The following is a 23,719-nucleotide window of genomic DNA, read 5'->3' as shown; positions in this document are numbered from 1 at the left end:
AACATGTTCAACTCGACAATTTTCTGTTTAGACCCGGTTTGGAGCCGAAAGTCGCATAGTTTGACTTTCGCTTTGACTTTCAGTTCTGGCCCGGTTTAGTCATGATTAAGATTGCCATAGAGCTCCTTTTTAGACCTAATAACATGTTAGTATATCCTCCTGTGATTATACAACTTGGTTCATTAGATATCTTGATCGTATGCATGTTTCCGTTAAATGCCCATATGTTGACCATTATGCCCAAATGTCCATAAATCATGATTTTCGAGAATAAAAAAAGGGTAGACATCTTAGTTACTGAATTATAAACTTGTACCCAAAATTTGACATCAGTTTGAGGTCTAGATTAAGAGTTATGCTCATTAGGGTAATTAGAAGCTTTCTTAGTAAATAGTTAGCGTAATTAGCATGTAACCTACCTAAACCCAAATTTTGTATCAAAACTTTATACCCACTGTTATATAATAATATTTTGGGAATTTTAAAGATTTTTATTTATTTTTAGGCCGAGCATAACTTAAGGTTTTAAGCTTAATTCGGCTTATGCCGGTTTTGCCCTTTTAGACCATAAAATGAGTTTTACAAAACCTTTTGACCCCAAACCTTTTTCTACTGATTTTTTATGTTAAATATATTATTTTTAGCCTTCTGGAATTATAAAAATATCAGCTTTTCTTTTAAAACCTGGAAATGGCTCCAAATCGCCTTTTTAGGCATTTTTACGACATAGTATATGTTAAAACTAGTTTATATACATAAGGTTTAATACCTACTGATATAATTAGTAAAATTTTATATCATAACAGTATACTAAGGTTGAGAACTCTAAGGTTTCCGTTTTGACCTTTTAAGTTTATGTGAAATTACCAAAATGCCCTTATGAGGCGTAAAGTGAGTTGAAAATCATTTGGGGCATAATAGGACATATCTTACTGATATTACAACATATTTGGTGCATATAATCTTAGGAAACTTGTATATGACTTATATGGTTGCCCGTTACGCACTTTCGCGTTCGGATCGGCTTATGTAACTAGTTTACGCACATTAGCCGAAACGGGCCAAACCGTATCATCTTAGTCTCTAAATTCAGAATGTATTTAGTTTACCCATAATATACAAGTCTCCAAACTTGTCGGGTCTAAATCACATTCTTTTCCCGGTTTTCGCCTTCCTCGCGATTAAACCATAATTATCCTTCGAAACTAACCGGTCTAAGCTTAGTGTAACACCTCGAAAAATTTCGTCCAATAATGTCTTGACACGTGTCATAAGGTTCCGGTATGTGAAAACATACTTTAGAAGGACTAAATTGACAAACAGTGAAAACTATGGAACGTAAGGGTCCAAAGTGTCAACAATGGATAAATAGACTCTATGATAACCCTACATAATGTTTATAACCTTAAACGGATGGTTCATGGATCATACGACGCAGAAATTGCACAAAAGTGAGGAATTGCAAACTATAGGGGCCAAAAGTGTCAACATGTTTAATTTATACCTCTGAGTGAACTTTTGGCAGACCCGAAGCTTTATAATGCTAAAATATACTCACTAGAATATGTGGTAAAAATTTCGTGAAGTTTCGTCAACGTATGAGAAAGTTATGGCCAAAACCGTACTTGAGGGGCTAAAAGCGTCAACGTCGAAATTCATGGCTTTTCGGTTGAGCGCAAAGTTATCCGAGGACATTACCATGTTGGTAAATGTCCTAAGGTTCTTAGAAACCAAGTTTGGGGGTTTACGAGTCAAAATAAGCAGCCGAAACATCGCGTGCAAGTTCAGGGACCAAAGCTGCCAAGTTCGAAATTAGTTTGGCTGATCAGCAGGTCAGGCGACCCGCCTGGTGTAACACCTCGAAATTTTGTGTCCAATGATGTGTTAACACGTGTCATTTGTTTACACGTGGCATCTATAATAAATAAAGGACTAATTTTGACAAACCTTGAAAGTATATAAATTCGAGGGTTATAAATGTCAACAAGGGTAAATATACTGTATAGTATCCCTAAATAATGCTTAAACCTTCAAACGAATAAATTATAGATCGTACAAATATAAAACGCGGAAGAAAGTGAGAGATTACAAACTACAGGGGCTAACTGTGTCAACATGTTTAATAATACCTCTGAGTGACCCTTTAGCGTCCCAAAGACTTTGTAACGGTGTTATACCCTCACTAAAATAATATATATGAATTTCGCGAAGTTTCGATATGAAACGAGAAAGTTACGATCGAATTCGTAGAAGAAGGGTTAAAAGCGTCAACAGTGAAAGTTAAGGCTTTCCAATATAATTAATAAATAAACCGGGGACTTAATAATGCGGGTAATTAACACGAGGCCCCTATCGGTAAATAACCGAGGGCCAAACCGCAAAGTTACCCCTTCAAAACCGAAAGGTCAGGCGAATCATTACGAAAGATTTCGTTATTAATGGCCAGATTCTGTAATCATTACAAAAAGATTTAAAAATCCTGAAATCTTAACCTTAGGCGACCCGCGTGAAGGTTAAGGATTAGTTGAGGCGGGCCGCGAGCCTCCTCACTAATTCGCCTGATTTCTTAACCTTTAGGCGACCCGCATTAAAATGCATGGGAACTCCCATGCGGGCCGCGTAAAGTGCCCAGATGCAGAATGGTTGTAACTACTTGGCTTTTGGAGCTTTTGAACGATCAAACAACCAATTAAGTGAGCATGGGTGCCCCCTACACGACCCATACCACTTAGGGACACCTGCCCATGATCCATGATCAATTGTAGCTTGTTGTGTAATGATCTTGAAGGCTCTTAAGCACTATAAATAAGCTACATTGGCTCATATCATTCACAACATCAAAACACACAACTACTGATCATTCTAAGTGCTCCCAAGCATTCTCTTCTGCTCCATATTCAAGTTCTAACTTCTGTAAGTTACCTTGATCATCCATTGTTCAGTTTACGCTTAGTTTTTAGCTAAAAACCAAACCGTCGTAACTACGGTTTGACTTTACAATAAATCAGTAATGGTTCAGTCTTATGACGAATCAAAAGTGGTTATGAGTTGGTATTTATGTGGGTAATAAACCTCTAAAATGGTTCCCCCTGATCACCACTCTAACTATGTCAAATGTCGAGTCAAACGTGCGGTTAAAAAGTCAACAGAAAGCTATTTTAGCGATTTATGCATAATCTGTAATGTATATGTTATGGAACCTGTTTTGACAATCATAAAACATGATATTAAGTATATAAACCTGTTTGCGCTCGTTTGAATCGATCATTTACTATATAGAACCGGTTCGGAGCCGAATGTCGCAAAAGTTTGACTTTTGCTTTGACTTCAGTTCTGACCCGTTTTAGTGAGGTATAAATATACCTTAGGACTCTCTTAGGACCAGGTCACATGTTGGTATAAGCCTCTGTGGTCGGTTCATGAGTTATCCGAGTCTTTTGCGCAATTCCGTCATTCGCCTAAAAGTTGACCGTAACGTCCTTTTAAAATTAAAACGAGTATTTCGGACACGTGAACGGACCAAAACCTTGCTTGTTAAATTATAAGCATGTCCTTAAAGTTTCACGTCAATCCGAGGTCTAGAATGAGAGTTATGCTAAAAGGCGCACTTTTAAGAAAGTTTTGTAATTAACGGCGCAATTAGCATAACGCCCATCTAACCCAAGTTTTCGTCACCAAAACTTTTACCCACTGTGGTAAAATAATATTTTGGGAATTTTAAAGATTTTTAATAATTTTTACCTTGCTCATAACCTACGGTTATGGCTACAGTTCGGTAAATACCGAATATGCCCTTTTTGGCCAAAACGGGAGTTCTACAAGGTCTTTTGACCCGATTCCAGTTGCTACTGATTTTAAATAATAAATAAAGTATTTTAAACTTTATAAACTGTCTGGGAAACTCAGATTTCCTGTAGAACTCGAAAAGCCCTTTTAAAGTCTTTAAAATGACCGAAAAGTCCCTTCGGGGCATAATATAAACTTAAATTCGTTACGGGCATTACGGAAGGTATCCTACTGATACCAAAATACTTTTATGGCATATTGACTTAGGAAATAAGCGTACGACTCTTATGGTTAACCGTTTCGCCTATTTGCGCACACGGTACGGCTCATGGAACTAGTTTTCATGCAATAGCCGATATGGGTCAAATTATATTATTTGAACCCCAAAATCCAGAGTATGAACTATAAACCTATATAAAACAAGTCTCTGAACTTGCTGGGTCCAAATCATACTCCATTCTCGGTTTTCGCCTTTTCGTGCGAATTAACCATATCTATATATCGGAATCAACCGGTTTAAGCTACGGCTAATATAAGGACCGTTAGGATTCTAAGAGGTTAATTAAAACCTTCGTTCCAGATTAGGAGCCCCAGTAAAAGCTATCGGTGACTTGATCTAAATTAAGGATTAATACTTGCAAAGGTAAATACTTTAACTTATTTCCCCTATATGGGCTTGGGTTACGGTATATTAATACCGCTTGATTGAGCATTATATAATTCCATCGCTGAGGTGGTTAATTGATTAAATATGATCGGCTCATTTAAACAGTTTTGTTGCTTATAAGCCTTTGGGGGGTTTAATGACCGTTGTCCCGGATATCCTTGGCATCATTTTACGAAATGGCCACGACCATCGACATCCCGGTGTAGGCGTACACCCGGTATAAAGTGTCGACATTAAAATTAAAAGACGTAGCCGTTGGTTTTCATACTACGGTTTTACGCAAACGTGGTGTGTCTATAAATCTTTAACCCGGCACGACCCGGGCTACTGAACGCATAAAAGAACATGTAAAACGTTCACAAGATCATTATGAATTTTCCCAAGTTATAAAAGAGTTTGTGCCTTGTGCATTCAAATCAATTTTAATAAACATTTTTAAATGTGTCAGTTGAATGTATTTACCAGTGTAAACTGACGTATTTTCCCCAAAAAGATTAAGTGCAGGTACCTAAACGTAATTGGCTGGTATTAGCTCCCTAGCGTCGGGATAAGCCTCGCAAGCTTGATTGCAGTATCTGATGGAACATTACTTTACCTTTATTTACGATCCACTGTGGATATATTCAACCCCTGTAATACATTTTGATATTACGATCAGAGGTTGAAATCTATATATTTATCTTATGCTTCCGCTGTGCATTATATAATTGTGTGGTTTGACTATATTGTTGCCAACATCGTCACGGTAATCCCCCACCGGGCCCACCGGTGAGACACGTGGAAATCGGGGTGTGACAGGTTGGTATCAGAGCCAACATTGAGTGAATTAAACACTATCCTATTGTGTTTAATCTCAGTGACACAATTGCACATACTTGAGTCTAGACAAGAACTTAGGACAAATTCGGATTAATACTCCTTTTTGTCTTTATTTTTTTTTTGATTTGATTTTTAATACGTTTTGGAGCAGGAAAATGCCACCTGTTATATTCCGAGGAAGAGGAAGGGGACGTAGAGGCCGAGGAGAAATCGTGACACATCACGATCAAGAAGCTGGACCATCTGGTACAAGACATCCTTCGATGACAAGGAGCGAAGAGCCACAACGACGAAGAGATCTTTACGAACCCGCGAGGCATTCCACTTCGCACAGCTCAACGCCATCCTACCGGCACTCCTTTGGGCCAGATTCAGAAAATAATCCCAACAACCCACAACCTTCCTTCATACCTCTACAACGTTCGGTTTCGCACCGGAATTATGACGACCCTACTCCATACTACGTAGCTCAGTTTAATCCGGCTGACTACATACAGGAACCTTCAGGTTTTGTTCCACTAGGGCCACAAGACCATTTTTCTGAAGATCCCATTGAGGAAGATGAGGATCCAACTGAACCAGCTCGTGGTACGCCCACGCATCCGATAGAAGTATCTGATGGATCTTCATATCATGGTCCGCAGTATCAAGGCCCAGACAGCTTTATGGCCTTGTTTGACCGACATGATGTAACACCCCAAAAACGGGTTTATTTATTTATAATAAATAACCGAAAATAAACGGGTAAAATACGGTAGTGATAAAAATAAACCCAGTAAATATTAGGATCTAAATAAGTAAGCCTAATATTAACTAAAAAGTGAATCAAAGCTTTGGAGGAAATAAAGCTTATAAAAGACCCGAGGTAACGGGGTGTATGTAACACCCTAAAACATAAATCCTTTTATTATAAATCCGAGTTTAATAATTGTAACATCCCTATTTTCATAATAAATAAAAACTGACAAAACTTCCTAACTATGTATTTTATCTATGATAAATAAAACAATATTGTTGTAGCATATAAGGTTTCAATTAAAAACCTTATTTAGAAACTTAGTAGAGAGTATTTTGTAAATGATCAAGAAGGAGGGGTGAATGTGGAAATATGAGTTATAGTTAACTAAATAAGTCAAGAGGAAAAGAAACCTCCAGAACCTTGATACGTGCGACGATGGAGAAAAAGAGACCAAGAGAAAGTGATTTCCAACTTGAAATCTGGAAATTCAAAGTGCAAATCTTGTTAATGCAAGTTTATAATCTGATTTCTAGCATCATCATCTCTTTTTTGTAAGTACATATTCTTCTTGTTCATCTCCTTTTTCTTTTATGTGGAGATACATGTGGGGTTTGATGATAACATGAGAAATTGAATGATTTTTTATGCTATTTGTGTTCAGAAACATATCTGTATGTGATAAGAATTCATCAATTTAATTGTCTACTTTGTGTCTTAGATGAATTAATAATCTAGGGTTCATAATGAAATTGGGGCTTTTGTATAAGTTGTAGTGAGCACATGACATGATGACTCTTGAATTGATTTTAAATATAGTTTGGTTCATAATAACTAAGTTTGATGTTTCTAACATAATGTAAGTGTTTAATTGGTGTTCGAGCCATGAAATAAGGGTGTATATAAAAGGTTGGGTCGAACTGAAGAAGAAACAAAACCTGGATTTTCGCAGCTTTTACACTGATTTTAGGCTGTCTTGTAAAAATCATATAAAATCAACCGAGTGTCCGTTTTGGGTGTTCTTTATATGCTTAAAAACCTTGTGGAGTGTAGATTGTATAGAATTTTAGAACAAGGTAAAACATGGTCGTTAAGTGGGTCAAAAATGTGAAATACTACAGGCTATTCATGCTGTGCAAAATGTTAAGTTCAGCTAATGAATCTAAAAGAAAATTATTTTTCAATTTAGGTAGAACTTGGGTTATAGGTTCCAATAGACCAAACATGTTTACAAATATATGATTTATTGTGAATCCAAAAGTGAGGTAAACGAACGTAGTATGCAATATGAACTTTTGAAACGGGTCAAACATGAAGCAAAAGATTCATAGTTTTTATAAGTGTTTAACTGACACCACTTATGTAAACATGATTGGATATGTGGGTTTTACCTAGTTTCCTTCTTATTGGCTAGTTTGAATTTAGAAGATTAGCTAAAATCCAACAAGGAACACAAGGTGGAAGCTTTGGGCAAACAAGGTAAGTGATTTTTTGTAATCACTTCTTATTTTATTTAAGTAAAGTAGCGTTAGTTGATTAAGCATGATGAGGCTTGAAGTTTCATATGGTTTTGGTCGTATGAAATTGGTAATTTTAGCTTAGTAGACCGAATGAGACAATATAAAGTTGTAATGATATGACGAATAATATCTAAGTAATGGCTACGATATGTAACCGGGTAATGGGTAAAATTGCACATAAGTGCACCAACCGAGAATGGGGACTTAGGTTAATGGGTCAAAGTGAAGGTATATTTTAGCACGGAATGTTTGTACAAGCAATGTCGATAATATTTCATGTGCTCGGTTAGTGTAAGGTGTTATAACATTAACATTATGTGAGCCTTAAGTGTAAACATATGAGTTGTTGATAAATGCATGACGGGTCGAATAATTCGTAATGAATAATAAGCCGAAAATGTATAAGTTAAGAATTTCCTTAACCCGGATGTTGGATTTTAAGTTCACATAATAGAATGTTAATTTACAATCATGTAGGAAGAAACGAGAGGTTAATCGGGTAAACGGTTTAAAAGCTATGCAAGTTTTTGTGCGTGCGAACGACAAAACAACACAGCAGAAAAATGGCAAAACTAGAGGCCGTCACCGACGCCCCTATGGGCCGTCGCCGACGCCTTGTGCATTTTCAGTTTTCTCCAACGCCTAATTTTCCTGTCTACGGAGGTTTCTGGCTACGCGAAAAACTAATAGCCGTCGCCGACGCCCTATAGGGCCGTCGCCGACGGCCTCCACATGTTTTAAATGCTGAAATTCGTTAATTAAGTTATTTTGTGTACCGTAAGCTTCGGTATATTAACCGTGGTCTACGACGGGCCTCCCAAACATAATTTTGAATGTTTCCTTGATGTTTTTGGATCATAAATCCAAGTCTAAGCACTCCATAATTAATGTACGAGTATGATAAGTGAATGCGAATAAGTTAAATCAAGAATTGAATGTAAGTAAGTATGTGTAGACATGATTATGTAAGCATTTAGTTATGTATATAGATAAGTAGATGTGTAGATATGTAGGTGCGTATGATTAGACGTATGAATATACGAATGCACGAAGTAGGATTTATCGCCTATGAAAAGAATGGGACAGGTATGCATGTATACATGGTTTCAATACGTTTGAGTATGGACGTTACTAATGATGTGCTTGAGATTGGAATGTAATGCAGGAATGAGAACGTCAGACTCTTGTAGAATTGAAGCCGAACCTGGAAGCCGAACTCGAAACAAAGGAATCCGAGAGGATAGTCGAATGAATTAAAGTTTATGTTGTTGAATGTTATATGATTTTTAATTGCACCAGATTATTGTTGTATGATGTTGTCAATGACTAATGGTTATGTTGTATGTGATGTCCACAGGTACTACACGGATTTCTTCTACCACTATCGAAGATAAGCGGGCATAGATCGAGTCGAATAACAAGGATTGTACGGAAAGAACGGTTACGTAGTCTTAATTTTGTAACGCATTAATTTGTAAAAAGGGAAGTGAATTTTGTAAGCTTCTTCTTGAATGTGTGTATTATTTTAAGATCGTAAAGGAATTTTTAAAGCTATTTTTCCGCTGCGTTATCTTTAAGTTCTTACACGATGATCTTACAGGGAATCGTTCTTATTACGAACGGGTCATGCCCGAATTTTTCTTAAATAATAATATGGTAATATTACTTTTCGGATTAAGAAATATGGGCGTTACAAGTTGGTATCAGAGCCCTGGTTTGAGGGAAATCAAGTATGAGGAGGCAAATACTTGAACTCAAACCTGTGTGCTCTTGTGACAAGGAACCCGTACAATCCAAGACTCAGATCAAGATCTAAAGGTAGAAGCAAATGTAAGTATGAATTTAAGTATGTTTATGAAGAAACTAACATTATGTTGTGTGTGTAAGATAAGCATAGTTGTTTGGATGAGGATGATTCACGACTGTGGTCTCCGACCGACACCAAGGCACGCAGTAAGATAAATTGATTCCAGGTACGTAGATTCAATATATGTAAGTACATGTAATGGTAAAACCTATCAACAGAAGAAGAATTTTAAATGAAAGATAATAATGGGATAGTAATGAAGTTTTGAAAATGCTACACGTGCCGAAACTTAATTCTTCGGACATAAGGTGGCGATTACACGAAGACACGAAACTAGTATGTGGATCGTGTACCTGGCCAGTACACAATAAACATATGACGTTCGTGAGACCGTGATAATTGTTACAGGTATGTCCGCTAGAAGTAGGTAGTAGATGGACGTGGGGGTTAAGAGGAGTGTAAGACTTTCAGGAATGAAAGCATGAATGATGTGCTAGAATCCGCGAGACGGATTCGAAGCATGAAAGGAATGAAAGCATGAATGATGTGCTAGAATCCGCGAGACGGATTCGAAGCATGAAAGGAATGAAAGCATGAATGATGTGCTAGAATCCGCGAGACGGATTCGAAGCATGAAAGGAATGGAAGCATGAATGATATGTTAGAAACCGCGAGACGGATTCAAAGCATAGAAGGGAATGAATTATAAGAATGAAAGGTTTAAATTCGTAAGTAATTACGTACCAAACAAGTAAATATTCTTTAGAAAGTGGATATTACTTAAGTTATGTTTTGAACGTCTATCTATATAAATATTTATGTGAATACGTTGTATGCAAGATGGTTGAGATGTATAAATGAGTCATACGGGTCAAATGGGGATTGCCATTGAACCCGATATTTAATGTTTTAAATTATCAAGTCTTATAATTGTAGGCAAACATAATGCATGATCATCCAATGCCACAGATTGGAAAGAAATAACCATCGTAAGTTATGGATAACGAGTCAAAGGTTTCGATTCGCGCAAGGTATGTACAAATTTATGCTTTCTTTTGAGTAGGGGCTTATAGCTCGACTAGAGAGGGATGTGCCAGAAATGGGTAGTTGGTAGACATATGGTCAGAATGTAGTTTACAATTGGATTTCCGAACAAGTTAAACAAAGTAGGTGATAGTTGCTAAGCAGGTATTAGTAAAATTAGCATGAAGTATTTGATTTACTATGTAGGTAAAGCCAATGTAAGCTATTGTAGTAGCAAGAAACCTTAGCTGAAAGAAATGAGCTGTGAGCAAGTTACATGAAAGGTATATTACTAAATGACTCTTGTGGGTCAGAATGAATGACGGGCTACGACCCGAACAAAAACTTAAGTATGGACGGGAAGGGTAAGTTTTGCAAGAAGAACGGAAAGGATGTATTAAAGTACTTGTATGTAAGCATGAATGGAAAGAAATACAATCGTGTATTTCATTACATCCATGATAATTATGAAACGTTAGTTAGACCTTGGAAAGCCAACTGTAATGGGTCGGTGAAATAATTAACAAAACGAAGGAATTGTGGGTGTTTATAACACTAAACAGAATAAATTGGAAAGAATGTAATAATGATAAATACCAACAGAAAATGCTAACCTTGATGCTAGGTTTGTTGGCCATGTTCATTTAAACAAGATATTGTTAGAAGGAAGCCCATGAGCGGAAGCCATTCATGAAAGGAAGGGAATCGAACCGGCCTTGACACGGACTCATTCAGAAGCGGGCCAATCCGGTTTGCAGATCGTTAAGTTATACAATGAAGGTGAGGTTAGTAAAATGTTTAATTCTAGATTGAAAGGTAGGAATCTGTGAATTATTTGTACATATGAATGAAATGAAGGGTAGGACAAATATAGTATAGTATGAAATAACCGACTAGCAATGGTCATCTTTAGAAAGTATTTATGTCAATAAGAGGAAGATTTAAGGACCCTGAATGAAAACTTGGAACTAGTTGATTAATGCTCATATGTTGCTCTTTGCACGACATGCCGGTTTAGTATAAGGAAGTAATGTGAAAGATTAAATATAAGGTTAGACATAAGGTTGTAAGTAGTTCAAGTGGCGGTAGAAAAGTAGATTAATGATTGATCCTCATAACAAGTACGGATAATGAGATTTAAAAATGATAGTTATGATAGAATGTTGATGCTTGGATGTCTACGGTAATGCGTACTATCATACGCTCACTTCACATAGGGACATGAAGGAACCTAGAAAGGATGTTAGTTCAAATTATGGAATATGGGATGTGTCACAAACGTCAATTCCTCACAACATACTTATGTAAGTCGTCCAATGTAACCTGAATGAATAAACGAACGAAGAGTAAGACTAGACGGGTTATAGAAGGAATGACAGAGGTTTCGGGGACGAAACCTTCTTTAAGGGGGGTAGACTTGTAACACCCCAAAAACGGGTTTATTTATTTATAATAAATAACCGAAAATAAACGGGTAAAATACGGTAGTGATAAAAATAAACCCAGTAAATATTAGGATCTAAATAAGTAAGCCTAATATTAACTAAAAAGTGAATCAAAGCTTTGGAGGAAATAAAGCTTATAAAAGACCCGAGGTAACGGGGTGTATGTAACACCCTAAAACATAAATCCTTTTATTATAAATCCGAGTTTAATAATTGTAACATCCCTATTTTCATAATAAATAAAAACTGACAAAACTTCCTAACTATGTATTTTATCTATGATAAATAAAACAATATTGTTGTAGCATATAAGGTTTCAATTAAAAACCTTATTTAGAAACTTAGTAGAGAGTATTTTGTAAATGATCAAGAAGGAGGGGTGAATGTGGAAATATGAGTTATAGTTAACTAAATAAGTCAAGAGGAAAAGAAACCTCCAGAACCTTGATACGTGCGACGATGGAGAAAAAGAGACCAAGAGAAAGTGATTTCCAACTTGAAATCTGGAAATTCAAAGTGCAAATCTTGTTAATGCAAGTTTATAATCTGATTTCTAGCATCATCATCTCTTTTTTGTAAGTACATATTCTTCTTGTTCATCTCCTTTTTCTTTTATGTGGAGATACATGTGGGGTTTGATGATAACATGAGAAATTGAATGATTTTTTATGCTATTTGTGTTCAGAAACATATCTGTATGTGATAAGAATTCATCAATTTAATTGTCTACTTTGTGTCTTAGATGAATTAATAATCTAGGGTTCATAATGAAATTGGGGCTTTTGTATAAGTTGTAGTGAGCACATGACATGATGACTCTTGAATTGATTTTAAATATAGTTTGGTTCATAATAACTAAGTTTGATGTTTCTAACATAATGTAAGTGTTTAATTGGTGTTCGAGCCATGAAATAAGGGTGTATATAAAAGGTTGGGTCGAACTGAAGAAGAAACAAAACCTGGATTTTCGCAGCTTTTACACTGATTTTAGGCTGTCTTGTAAAAATCATATAAAATCAACCGAGTGTCCGTTTTGGGTGTTCTTTATATGCTTAAAAACCTTGTGGAGTGTAGATTGTATAGAATTTTAGAACAAGGTAAAACATGGTCGTTAAGTGGGTCAAAAATGTGAAATACTACAGGCTATTCATGCTGTGCAAAATGTTAAGTTCAGCTAATGAATCTAAAAGAAAATTATTTTTCAATTTAGGTAGAACTTGGGTTATAGGTTCCAATAGACCAAACATGTTTACAAATATATGATTTATTGTGAATCCAAAAGTGAGGTAAACGAACGTAGTATGCAATATGAACTTTTGAAACGGGTCAAACATGAAGCAAAAGATTCATAGTTTTTATAAGTGTTTAACTGACACCACTTATGTAAACATGATTGGATATGTGGGTTTTACCTAGTTTCCTTCTTATTGGCTAGTTTGAATTTAGAAGATTAGCTAAAATCCAACAAGGAACACAAGGTGGAAGCTTTGGGCAAACAAGGTAAGTGATTTTTTGTAATCACTTCTTATTTTATTTAAGTAAAGTAGCGTTAGTTGATTAAGCATGATGAGGCTTGAAGTTTCATATGGTTTTGGTCGTATGAAATTGGTAATTTTAGCTTAGTAGACCGAATGAGACAATATAAAGTTGTAATGATATGACGAATAATATCTAAGTAATGGCTACGGTATGTAACCGGGTAATGGGTAAAATTGCACATAAGTGCACCAACCGAGAATGGGGACTTAGGTTAATGGGTCAAAGTGAAGGTATATTTTAGCACGGAATGTTTGTACAAGCAATGTCGATAATATTTCATGTGCTCGGTTAGTGTAAGGTGTTATAACATTAACATTATGTGAGCCTTAAGTGTAAACATATGAGTTGTTGATAAATGCATGACGGGTCGAATAATTCGTAATGAATAATAAGCCGAAAATGTATAAGTTAAGAATTTCCTTAACCCGGATGTTGGATTTTAAGTTCACATAATAGAATGTTAATTTACAATCATGTAGGAAGAAACGGGAGGTTAATCGGGTAAACGGTTTAAAAGCTATGCAAGTTTTTGTGCGTGCGAACGACAAAACAACACAGCAGAAAAATGGCAAAACTAGAGGCCGTCACCGACGCCCCTATGGGCCGTCGCCGACGCCTTGTGCATTTTCAGTTTTCTCCAACGCCTAATTTTCCTGTCTACGGAGGTTTCTGGCTACGCGAAAAACTAATAGCCGTCGCCGACGCCCTATAGGGCCGTCGCCGACGGCCTCCACATGTTTTAAATGCTGAAATTCGTTAATTAAGTTATTTTGTGTACCGTAAGCTTCGGTATATTAACCGTGGTCTACGACGGGCCTCCCAAACATAATTTTGAATGTTTCCTTGATGTTTTTGGATCATAAATCCAAGTCTAAGCACTCCATAATTAATGTACGAGTATGATAAGTGAATGCGAATAAGTTAAATCAAGAATTGAATGTAAGTAAGTATGTGTAGACATGATTATGTAAGCATTTAGTTATGTATATAGATAAGTAGATGTGTAGATATGTAGGTGCGTATGATTAGACGTATGAATATACGAATGCACGAAGTAGGATTTATCGCCTATGAAAAGAATGGGACAGGTATGCATGTATACATGGTTTCAATACGTTTGAGTATGGACGTTACTAATGATGTGCTTGAGATTGGAATGTAATGCAGGAATGAGAACGTCAGACTCTTGTAGAATTGAAGCCGAACCTGGAAGCCGAACTCGAAACAAAGGAATCCGAGAGGATAGTCGAATGAATTAAAGTTTATGTTGTTGAATGTTATATGATTTTTAATTGCACCAGATTATTGTTGTATGATGTTGTCAATGACTAATGGTTATGTTGTATGTGATGTCCACAGGTACTACACGGATTTCTTCTACCACTATCGAAGATAAGCGGGCATAGATCGAGTCGAATAACAAGGATTGTACGGAAAGAACGGTTACGTAGTCTTAATTTTGTAATGCATTAATTTGTAAAAAGGGAAGTGAATTTTGTAAGCTTCTTCTTGAATGTGTGTATTATTTTAAGATCGTAAAGGAATTTTTAAAGCTATTTTTCCGCTGCGTTATCTTTAAGTTCTTACACGATGATCTTACAAGGAATCGTTCTTATTACGAACGGGTCATGCCCGAATTTTTCTTAAATAATAATATGGTAATATTACTTTTCGGATTAAGAAATATGGGCGTTACACATGAGTGGTACAACACACCATCTCATCAGACATCGCAACCGAGACATCCACAGGATCCCTCTGAGGATTCACGCTTTGAGGCAGTTACGCCACCACCTCCGCCACCGGCACAACCAGATATACCTGATCCGCCGAGGCGTAGGAGGACAAATGCTCGTATGTCTACACGAGGAGGAGGGGGTATCCACTTCAGCACTCCTCGACATTCTAGTAGTAGCCACTATCCGCCACTACAAGAAGAAGGACCTTCAAGTCCTATACAGGAGGCGAACTCCGCACCTACTGCACGAAATTCGCCACCATTTGGGTATGACCAACCCATACCTGCTTACACGGGTCCGACGGCTTACAACCCGTTCGAACCGTCACAGGCACAATACAACTACGGCTATGAGCGCGACCCATATGTGGTGTCGGCAAGATACAATGCGCGCTACCCTGACGGAGCACATGGAAACATGGGACCACCGGACTACTCAGCTCATGGGTATCCAATACCTCCCAGACCTCCAGTTCCGCATCAAGCGCCACAACCACGATTCTCTCCTCCTGAACAGGAAGAAATACTCCATCGACTAGATCGTGTGGAGAGAGAGTTCGAGGAAGAAAAGAAAAGCCATCGGGGATTTCTCAAGGGCTTGGCGAACCTACTAAAGGGCAAGAAGAAGAAACGTGACCACTAGCCCTTAATAGTAGTACTACTGTAATTTCTACTTTGAAATAAGTCCCTGCGTGGACAACTTATCGTATTTCAGTCCCTACGTGGACTTACTTTTAGTCCTTGCATGGACACCTATCTTGTACCAGTCCCTGCGTGGACTTGTCACTTACTTTAAAACCTCTATGGAGGTGTGTATTATTTGAAAGACCCGTTTAGGGCAATATGTAATTGTATTTGAGATTTTGGAATGTATGTTATGAGTTTTGTTTTAATATATATAAAAGTAAATCAAAACCATTCCTTTTATATTGATCTGCCTAAATAAAGAATCTTAAAAGGTGAAACCTAGCTTGGGGTCTTTTAAGATCTAGTCAAGATGGTACGACCTAACTGAAAAGATTCTGATTCCCTGTTAACCTCTGTACGCATGTTAACATTCATGGCAGATGTGATTCGTTATAATCACGCACGTCATTCTTATACAATAATCCTTTGAGGATTTCAAAACCCAACTAAATGATATATAGATCATGGGTTAAATCACCAATGAAGGTGATCAATATTATAAAGACATCCATTTAGTGATGCAATGCCTACGGGCCAGTATTATAAAGACATCCATTTAGCGATGCAATGCCTACGGGCCAGTATTATAAAGACATCCATTAGCGATGCAGTGCCTACGGGCCAATATTATAAAGACATCCATTAGTGATGCAGTGCCTACGGGCCAGTATTATTAAAACATCCATTAGTGATGCAGTGCCTACGGGCCAGAATTATTAAAACATCCATTAGTGATGTAGTGCCTACGGGCTAATATTATTAAAACATCCATTAGTGATGTAGTGCCTACGGGCCAACCATGTTAAGACATCCATTAGAGGTGTAGTGCCTATGGGCCATAATAATTGTCTTATAAAGACAAAAGACAGTGGTAGTCTATGACTCTCTGTCAGAAAGAGATAAAAGAACTACGGTTCAACTCTTTATGCCTTTGATTCTCTGAAATCTCGGCTAACATTACAAAACATCATCATGATTAGGCTTTATGCCGCCAATACTATTTATATAGTTAAAATAGGATATATTCAAATCCAAATATTTAATGAGTTAATAAGTTAACCGAATATGGTCTCTGTACCATGGTTGACAAATTGTCATAAAAGACAATCACATAATAATCTCCTAAATTAAAATTTTGTTATCTTCTGTAACAGATTCAAGTTACAATGGCGGATCCCAATGGAGAGAACAGCCACACAAATGAAGATGACTACGACAATGCGTCAGTGCATTTGACAGGCGCACAACTGAAGGCTCTGATCAACAATGCTGTCCAGGCAGCTATTGATCGTCAACATACTGAGTCTCAAGGCAGAACTGTGTCAAAACCACCCTCTAAACCAAAGACACACTCCAAACCACCCTCTGAACCCAAGAAAGATGACGACAAGCACTCGTCTACTGAGCACAGCGTTCATCGCGATCGAGAATATACTGATGCGTCCAGTGCTAAGGGTTGCACCTACAAATACTTTGTATCATGTAAGCCCCGTGAATTTACAGGGGAGAAAGGTGCGGTTGATTGTATCACCTGGCTGGACGAGATGGACACGATAGTGGACATCAGCGGGTGCGCTGAGAGGGACGTGGTTAAGTTTGTGTCCCAGTCATTCAAGGGCGAGGCCCTGGCATGGTGGAGAGCTCTGGTGCAGGCTTCAGGTAAGTCTGCCTTGTACAAAATGTCATGGGGGGAGTTTATTACCCTCATAAAAGAAAACTACTGCCCTCAGCACGAGGTTGAGAAGATTGAGGCAGATTTTGTCTCAGTGGTGATGACAAACCTGGATTGTCAAGCATATCTGACAAGTTTTAACACTATGTCACGCCTGGTGCCATATCTTGTGACACCAGAACCTAGAAGGATTGCCCGTTTCATTGGGGGCTTAGAGCCGGCGATCAAGGCCAGCGTAAAGGCCTCTAGGCCAACGACCTTCAGGTCAGTTACTGACCTCTCCTTGTCTCTTACACTTGATGCTGTCCGTCTGAGGGCACAAAGGAGCAAGGAGGCTGAAAAGCGAAAACGTGAGGATGATACCTCACGAAAGTCTGGGAAAAAGCACCGTGGAAACGGTGAAGGCAAGAGAGGGTCGGAGGCAAAGAAGGAGGGGCAAGCTGATGGAAGACCTCACTGCAAGGTCTGCAAGAAACCACACTCCGGGAAGTGTAGGTTTGCGTCTGGTTCGCAGTCGCAACAAAGGACTCCACCCTGTGGACTATGCAAGTCCAAGGATCACAAGACAGTGGAGTGCAAAAAGATAAAGGACGCAACCTGCTTTAATTGTAATGAAAAGGGGCACATAAAGAGTAATTGCCCGAAGTATGCCAAGAAGGCAGAAGAGACTAAGAAGACAAATGCGAGAGTTTTTCGCTTGGATGCAAAGGAAGCGGTCAAGGACAACAATGTGCTTACAGGTACTTTTCTCGTAAATAATATATTTGCAAGAGTACTGTTCGATTCTGGCGCTGACAAGTCCTTTGTAGACCAGAAATTTTGCCAACTACTAAATATGCCAATCAAAACCCTTGACGTGAAATACGAAGTAGAGTTAGCAGACGGCACGATAGAAACCGTCTCTACCGTTCTAGAAGGATGTGAAATATCCATTAGGAACCATTCTTTTCCTTTAACTCTACTTCCCTTCAAACTTGCGGGGTTTGACATTGTGCTAGGCATGGACTGGTTATCCCATAACCAGGCCCAAATCATTTGTGGCAAAAGGCAAATAGTTTTAAAAACTCCGAGTGGTGAATCTCTTACCATTCGAGGGGATACGCATTACGGATTGCCCGAAGACGTATCTATGCTGAAAGCTTCAAGGTGTTTGAACAGAGGCTGTGTAATTTACATGGCTCAGGTGATAATTGAAGAACCAAAGCCGAAGATCGAGGATCTTCCTGTCATTTCTGAATACCCCGAGGTTTTTCCTGAAGAACTACCTGGTTTGCCACCAGATAGACAAGTGGAGTTCAGAATTGACATCATTCCTGGAGCAACTCCGATAGCAAGAGCACCTTACAGATTAGCTCCAACGGAAATGAAAGAACTGAGGACCCAGTTGGATGAACTGCTGGCAAAAGGTTTTATCAGACCTAGTTCATCTCCCTGGGGAGCTCCTGTCCTATTTGTAAAGAAGAAGGACGGATCAATGCGGTTGTGCATCGACTATAGAGAGCTAAATAAAGTTACCATAAAGAATAGATATCCTTTACCAAGGATCGATGATCTATTCGATCAGCTGCAAGGAGCAAGCTACTTCTCCAAGATCGACTTAAGGTCGGGTTATCATCAACTAAAGGTCAGAGATGAAGATATACACAAGACTGCATTTAGGACTCGCTATGGTCATTACGAGTTCCTAGTGATGCCTTTTGGGCTCACAAATGCACCGGCTGCGTTCATGGACCTCATGAATCGCGTGTGCAAGCCGTATTTAGATAAATTCGTCATAGTCTTCATAGACGATATCCTGATCTATTCTAAAAGCCAAGATGACCACGAGAAGCATCTCCGTTGCATCCTCGAATTACTACAGCGTGAGAAACTCTACGCCAAATTCTCGAAGTGTGAATTCTGGCTAAGAGAGGTTCAATTTTTAGGACACGTTGTAAGCGAGCGTGGTATCCAAGTGGATCCCGCTAAGGTAGAGGCGGTCATGAACTGGCAAGAGCCAAAGACGCCTACCGAAATCCGTAGCTTCCTGGGGTTAGCAGGATACTACCGGAGATTTATTGAAAATTTTTCAAGGATTGCTGCGCCCTTGACTTCCTTGACCAAGAAGAAAGAAAAGTACATTTGGGGCCCAAAGCAGCAAGAGTCCTTTGAAATACTGAAGCAGAAGCTAAGCAACGCACCTGTGTTGACCTTACCTGAGGGTACAGATGAATTCGTAGTTTACTGCGATGCATCACACACAGGCATGGGATGTGTGCTTATGCAGAAGGGCAAGGTGATTGCCTATGCTTCAAGGCAATTAAAGGTGCATGAAAAGAATTACACCACCCATGATTTGGAGTTGGGTGCCGTTGTATTTGCACTAAAGTTGTGGAGGCACTACCTTTATGGTATTAAATTTGTGATTTATTCTGATCACAAAAGCCTCCAGCACCTGTTCAACCAGAAGGAGTTGAACATGAGACAGCGCCGTTGGATGGAAACCCTGAATGATTATGACTGTGAAATCAGGTACCATCCCGGTAAGGCGAATGTAGTCGCCGATGCCTTGAGCAGGAAAGAAAGGGTAAAACCCATTCGAATCAATGCCAAGAGCATTGAGGTTAAGAATAATTTGATAGAAAGGATATTAGCTGCGCAGCGTGAGGCTGTGTTGGAAGCTAATTACCCTAATGAAAAGCTGGGAGTAACTGGGGAGCAGTTGACTCTTAGCAAGGATGGAATTCTTAGACTGAACGGACGTATATGGGTTCCGATATATGGAGGACTACGAGATGTTGTTCTCCTGGAAGCCCATAGTTCCAAATACTCAGTCCATCCTGGTGCTGATAAAATGTACCAAGACTTAAAGGCAAATTATTGGTGGATAGGCTTGAAAAAGTCTGTTGCCGCCCATGTAGCAAAGTGCTTGACTTGTGCTCAAGTCAAAGCCGAGCACCAAAAGCCGTCTGGCTTGCTACAACAGCCTGAACTTCCCGAGTGGAAGTGGGAATGCGTAACTATGGACTTCATAACCAAGTTACCCAAAACCAGGAAAGGAAACAATACAATATGGGTCATAGTTGATAGGCTGACTAAATCAGCTCATTTTCTACCCATCAAGGAAACGTATAGCTCCGATATGTTAGCCCAACTTTATGTTGATAAGATTGTAGCCTTACACGGCATACCTGTGTCTATTATCTCCGACAGGGATACTAGATACACGTCTCATTTCTGGAAAAGTTTCCAGCAATCTTTGGGCACACGTTTAAACTTTAGTACGGCTTACCATCCACAGACGGACGGTCAAAGTGAGCGTACTATCCAAACGCTAGAAGACATGCTTCGTGCATGTGCGATCGATTTAGGTGGTAACTGGGATAAAAACCTACCCCTGATCGAATTCTCCTACAATAATAGCTACCACACCAGCATAAAGGCTGCGCCTTTCGAGGCATTATATGGTAGGAAATGCAGATCGCCTGTTTGTTGGGCGGAAGTAGGAGAGGTCCAATTATCGGGACCAGAGATTGTTTTCCAGACGACGGACAAGATTGTCCAGATCCGGGAACGTCTCAAGGCTGCCCGCGATAGGCAGAAGAGCTACGCTGATCCAAAGCGTAAGGATTTTCACTTCGAAGTGGGTGAAAAAGTATTACTTAAGGTGTCGCCCTGGAGGGGGTGATGCGTTTCGGCAAGAAAGACAAGCTGAGTCCGAGATACATAGGGCCTTTTGAGGTCATTGAACGAGTCGGATCAGTTGCCTATAAACTAAACTTGCCTGAAGAGCTCAATGGAATTCACAATGTGTTCCACATCTGCAATCTCAAAAAGTGCTTCGCCGACGAATCGTTGGTGATTCCACACACAGATGTGCATATAGATGAGAGCTTAAAATTCATAGAAAAACCTTTGTCGATTGAAGATCGACAGGTGAAGAAGCTTCGCAGAAAGCACGTACCGATTGTAAAAGTCAAATGGGATGCTCGTAGAGGTCCTGAATATACGTGGGAAGTCGAAGCTACAATGAAAGAAAAATACCCCTATTTATTTGAGTAAATCTCGGGTCAAGATTTATTTTAAGGGGGTGAGGATGTAACACCTCGAAATTTTGTGTCCAATGATGTGTTAACACGTGTCATTTGTTTACACGTGGCATCTATAATAAATAAAGGACTAATTTTGACAAACCTTGAAAGTATATAAATTCGAGGGTTATAAATGTCAACAAGGGTAAATATACTGTATAGTATCCCTAAATAATGCTTAAACCTTCAAACGAATAAATTATAGATCGTACAAATATAAAACGCGGAAGAAAGTGAGAGATTACAAACTACAGGGGCTAACTGTGTCAACATGTTTAATAATACCTCTGAGTGACCCTTTAGCGTCCCAAAGACTTTGTAACGGTGTTATACCCTCACTAAAATAATATATATGAATTTCGCGAAGTTTCGATATGAAACGAGAAAGTTACGATCGAATTCGTAGAAGAAGGGTTAAAAGCGTCAACAGTGAAAGTTAAGGCTTTCCAATATAATTAATAAATAAACCGGGGACTTAATAATGCGGGTAATTAACACGAGGCCCCTATCGGTAAATAACCGAGGGCCAAACCGCAAAGTTACCCCTTCAAAACCGAAAGGTCAGGCGAATCATTACGAAAGATTTCGTTATTAATGGCCAGATTCTGTAATCATTACAAAAAGATTTAAAAATCCTGAAATCTTAACCTTAGGCGACCCGCGTGAAGGTTAAGGATTAGTTGAGGCGGGCCGCGAGCCTCCTCACTAATTCGCCTGATTTCTTAACCTTTAGGCGACCCGCATTAAAATGCATGGGAACTCCCATGCGGGCCGCGTAAAGTGCCCAGATGCAGAATGGTTGTAACTACTTGGCTTTTGGAGCTTTTGAACGATCAAACAACCAATTAAGTGAGCATGGGTGCCCCCTACACGACCCATACCACTTAGGGACACCTGCCCATGATCCATGATCAATTGTAGCTTGTTGTGTAATGATCTTGAAGGCTCTTAAGCACTATAAATAAGCTACATTGGCTCATATCATTCACAACATCAAAACACACAACTACTGATCATTCTAAGTGCTCCCAAGCATTCTCTTCTGCTCCATATTCAAGTTCTAACTTCTGTAAGTTACCTTGATCATCCATTGTTCAGTTTACGCTTAGTTTTTAGCTAAAAACCAAACCGTCGTAACTACGGTTTGACTTTACAATAAATCAGTAATGGTTCAGTCTTATGACGAATCAAAAGTGGTTATGAGTTGGTATTTATGTGGGTAATAAACCTCTAAAATGGTTCCCCCTGATCACCACTCTAACTATGTCAAATGTCGAGTCAAACATGCGGTTAAAAAGTCAACAGAAAGCTATTTTAGCGATTTATGCATAATCTGTAATGTATATGTTATGGAACCTGTTTTGACAATCATAAAACATGATATTAAGTATATAAACCTGTTTGCGCTCGTTTGAATCGATCATTTACTATATAGAACCGGTTCGGAGCCGAATGTCGCAAAAGTTTGACTTTTGCTTTGACTTCAGTTCTGACCCGTTTTAGTGAGGTATAAATATACCTTAGGACTCTCTTAGGACCAGGTCACATGTTGGTATAAGCCTCTGTGGTCGGTTCATGAGTTATCTGAGTCTTTTGCGCAATTCCGTCATTCGCCTAAAAGTTGACCGTAACGGCCTTTTAAAATTAAAACGAGTATTTCGGACACGTGAACGGACCAAAACCTTGCTTGTTAAATTATAAGCATGTCCTTAAAGTTTCACGTCAATCCGAGGTCTAGAATGAGAGTTATGCTAAAAGGCGCACTTTTAAGAAAGTTTTGTAATTAACGGCGCAATTAGCATAACGCCCATCTAACCCAAGTTTTCGTCACCAAAACTTTTACCCACTGTGGTAAAATAATATTTTGGGAACTTTAAAGATTTTTAATAATTTTTACCTTGCTCATAACCTACGGTTATGGCTACGGTTCGGTAAATACCGAATATGCCCTTTTTGGCCAAAACGGGAGTTCTACAAGGTCTTTTGACCCGATTCCAGTTGCTACTGATTTTAAATAATAAATAAAGTATTTTAAACTTTATAAACTGTCCGGGAAACTCAGATTTCCTGTAGAACTCGAAAAGCCCTTTTAAAGTCTTTAAAATGACCGAAAAGCCCCTTCGGGGCATAATATAAACTTAAATTCGTTACGGGCATTACGGAAGGTATCCTACTGATACCAAAATACTTTTATGGCATATTGACTTAGG

At 38.6% G+C, this 23,719-nt stretch overlaps 1 long non-coding RNA gene across 1 annotated transcript; it reads left to right on the top strand.

The window, feature by feature from the left end:
- Window positions 1-5,992: 5,992 nt before the first annotated feature.
- Window positions 5,993-14,914, top strand: LOC110915519. The gene is made up of 3 exons (XR_004888615.1): window positions 5,993-6,562; window positions 7,423-12,378; window positions 13,239-14,914. It is a non-coding gene; the product is annotated as an uncharacterized LOC110915519 (long non-coding RNA).
- The last annotated feature ends 8,805 nt before the right edge of the window (window positions 14,915-23,719 follow it).

Source organism: Helianthus annuus, chromosome 3 (genome assembly GCF_002127325.2).
Source record: "Helianthus annuus cultivar XRQ/B chromosome 3, HanXRQr2.0-SUNRISE, whole genome shotgun sequence".
Classification (NCBI taxonomy): Eukaryota; Viridiplantae; Streptophyta; class Magnoliopsida; order Asterales; family Asteraceae; genus Helianthus; species Helianthus annuus.
The sequence above is the reverse complement of the archived record's forward strand: the minus strand, read 5'-3'. Positions and strand labels throughout refer to the sequence as shown.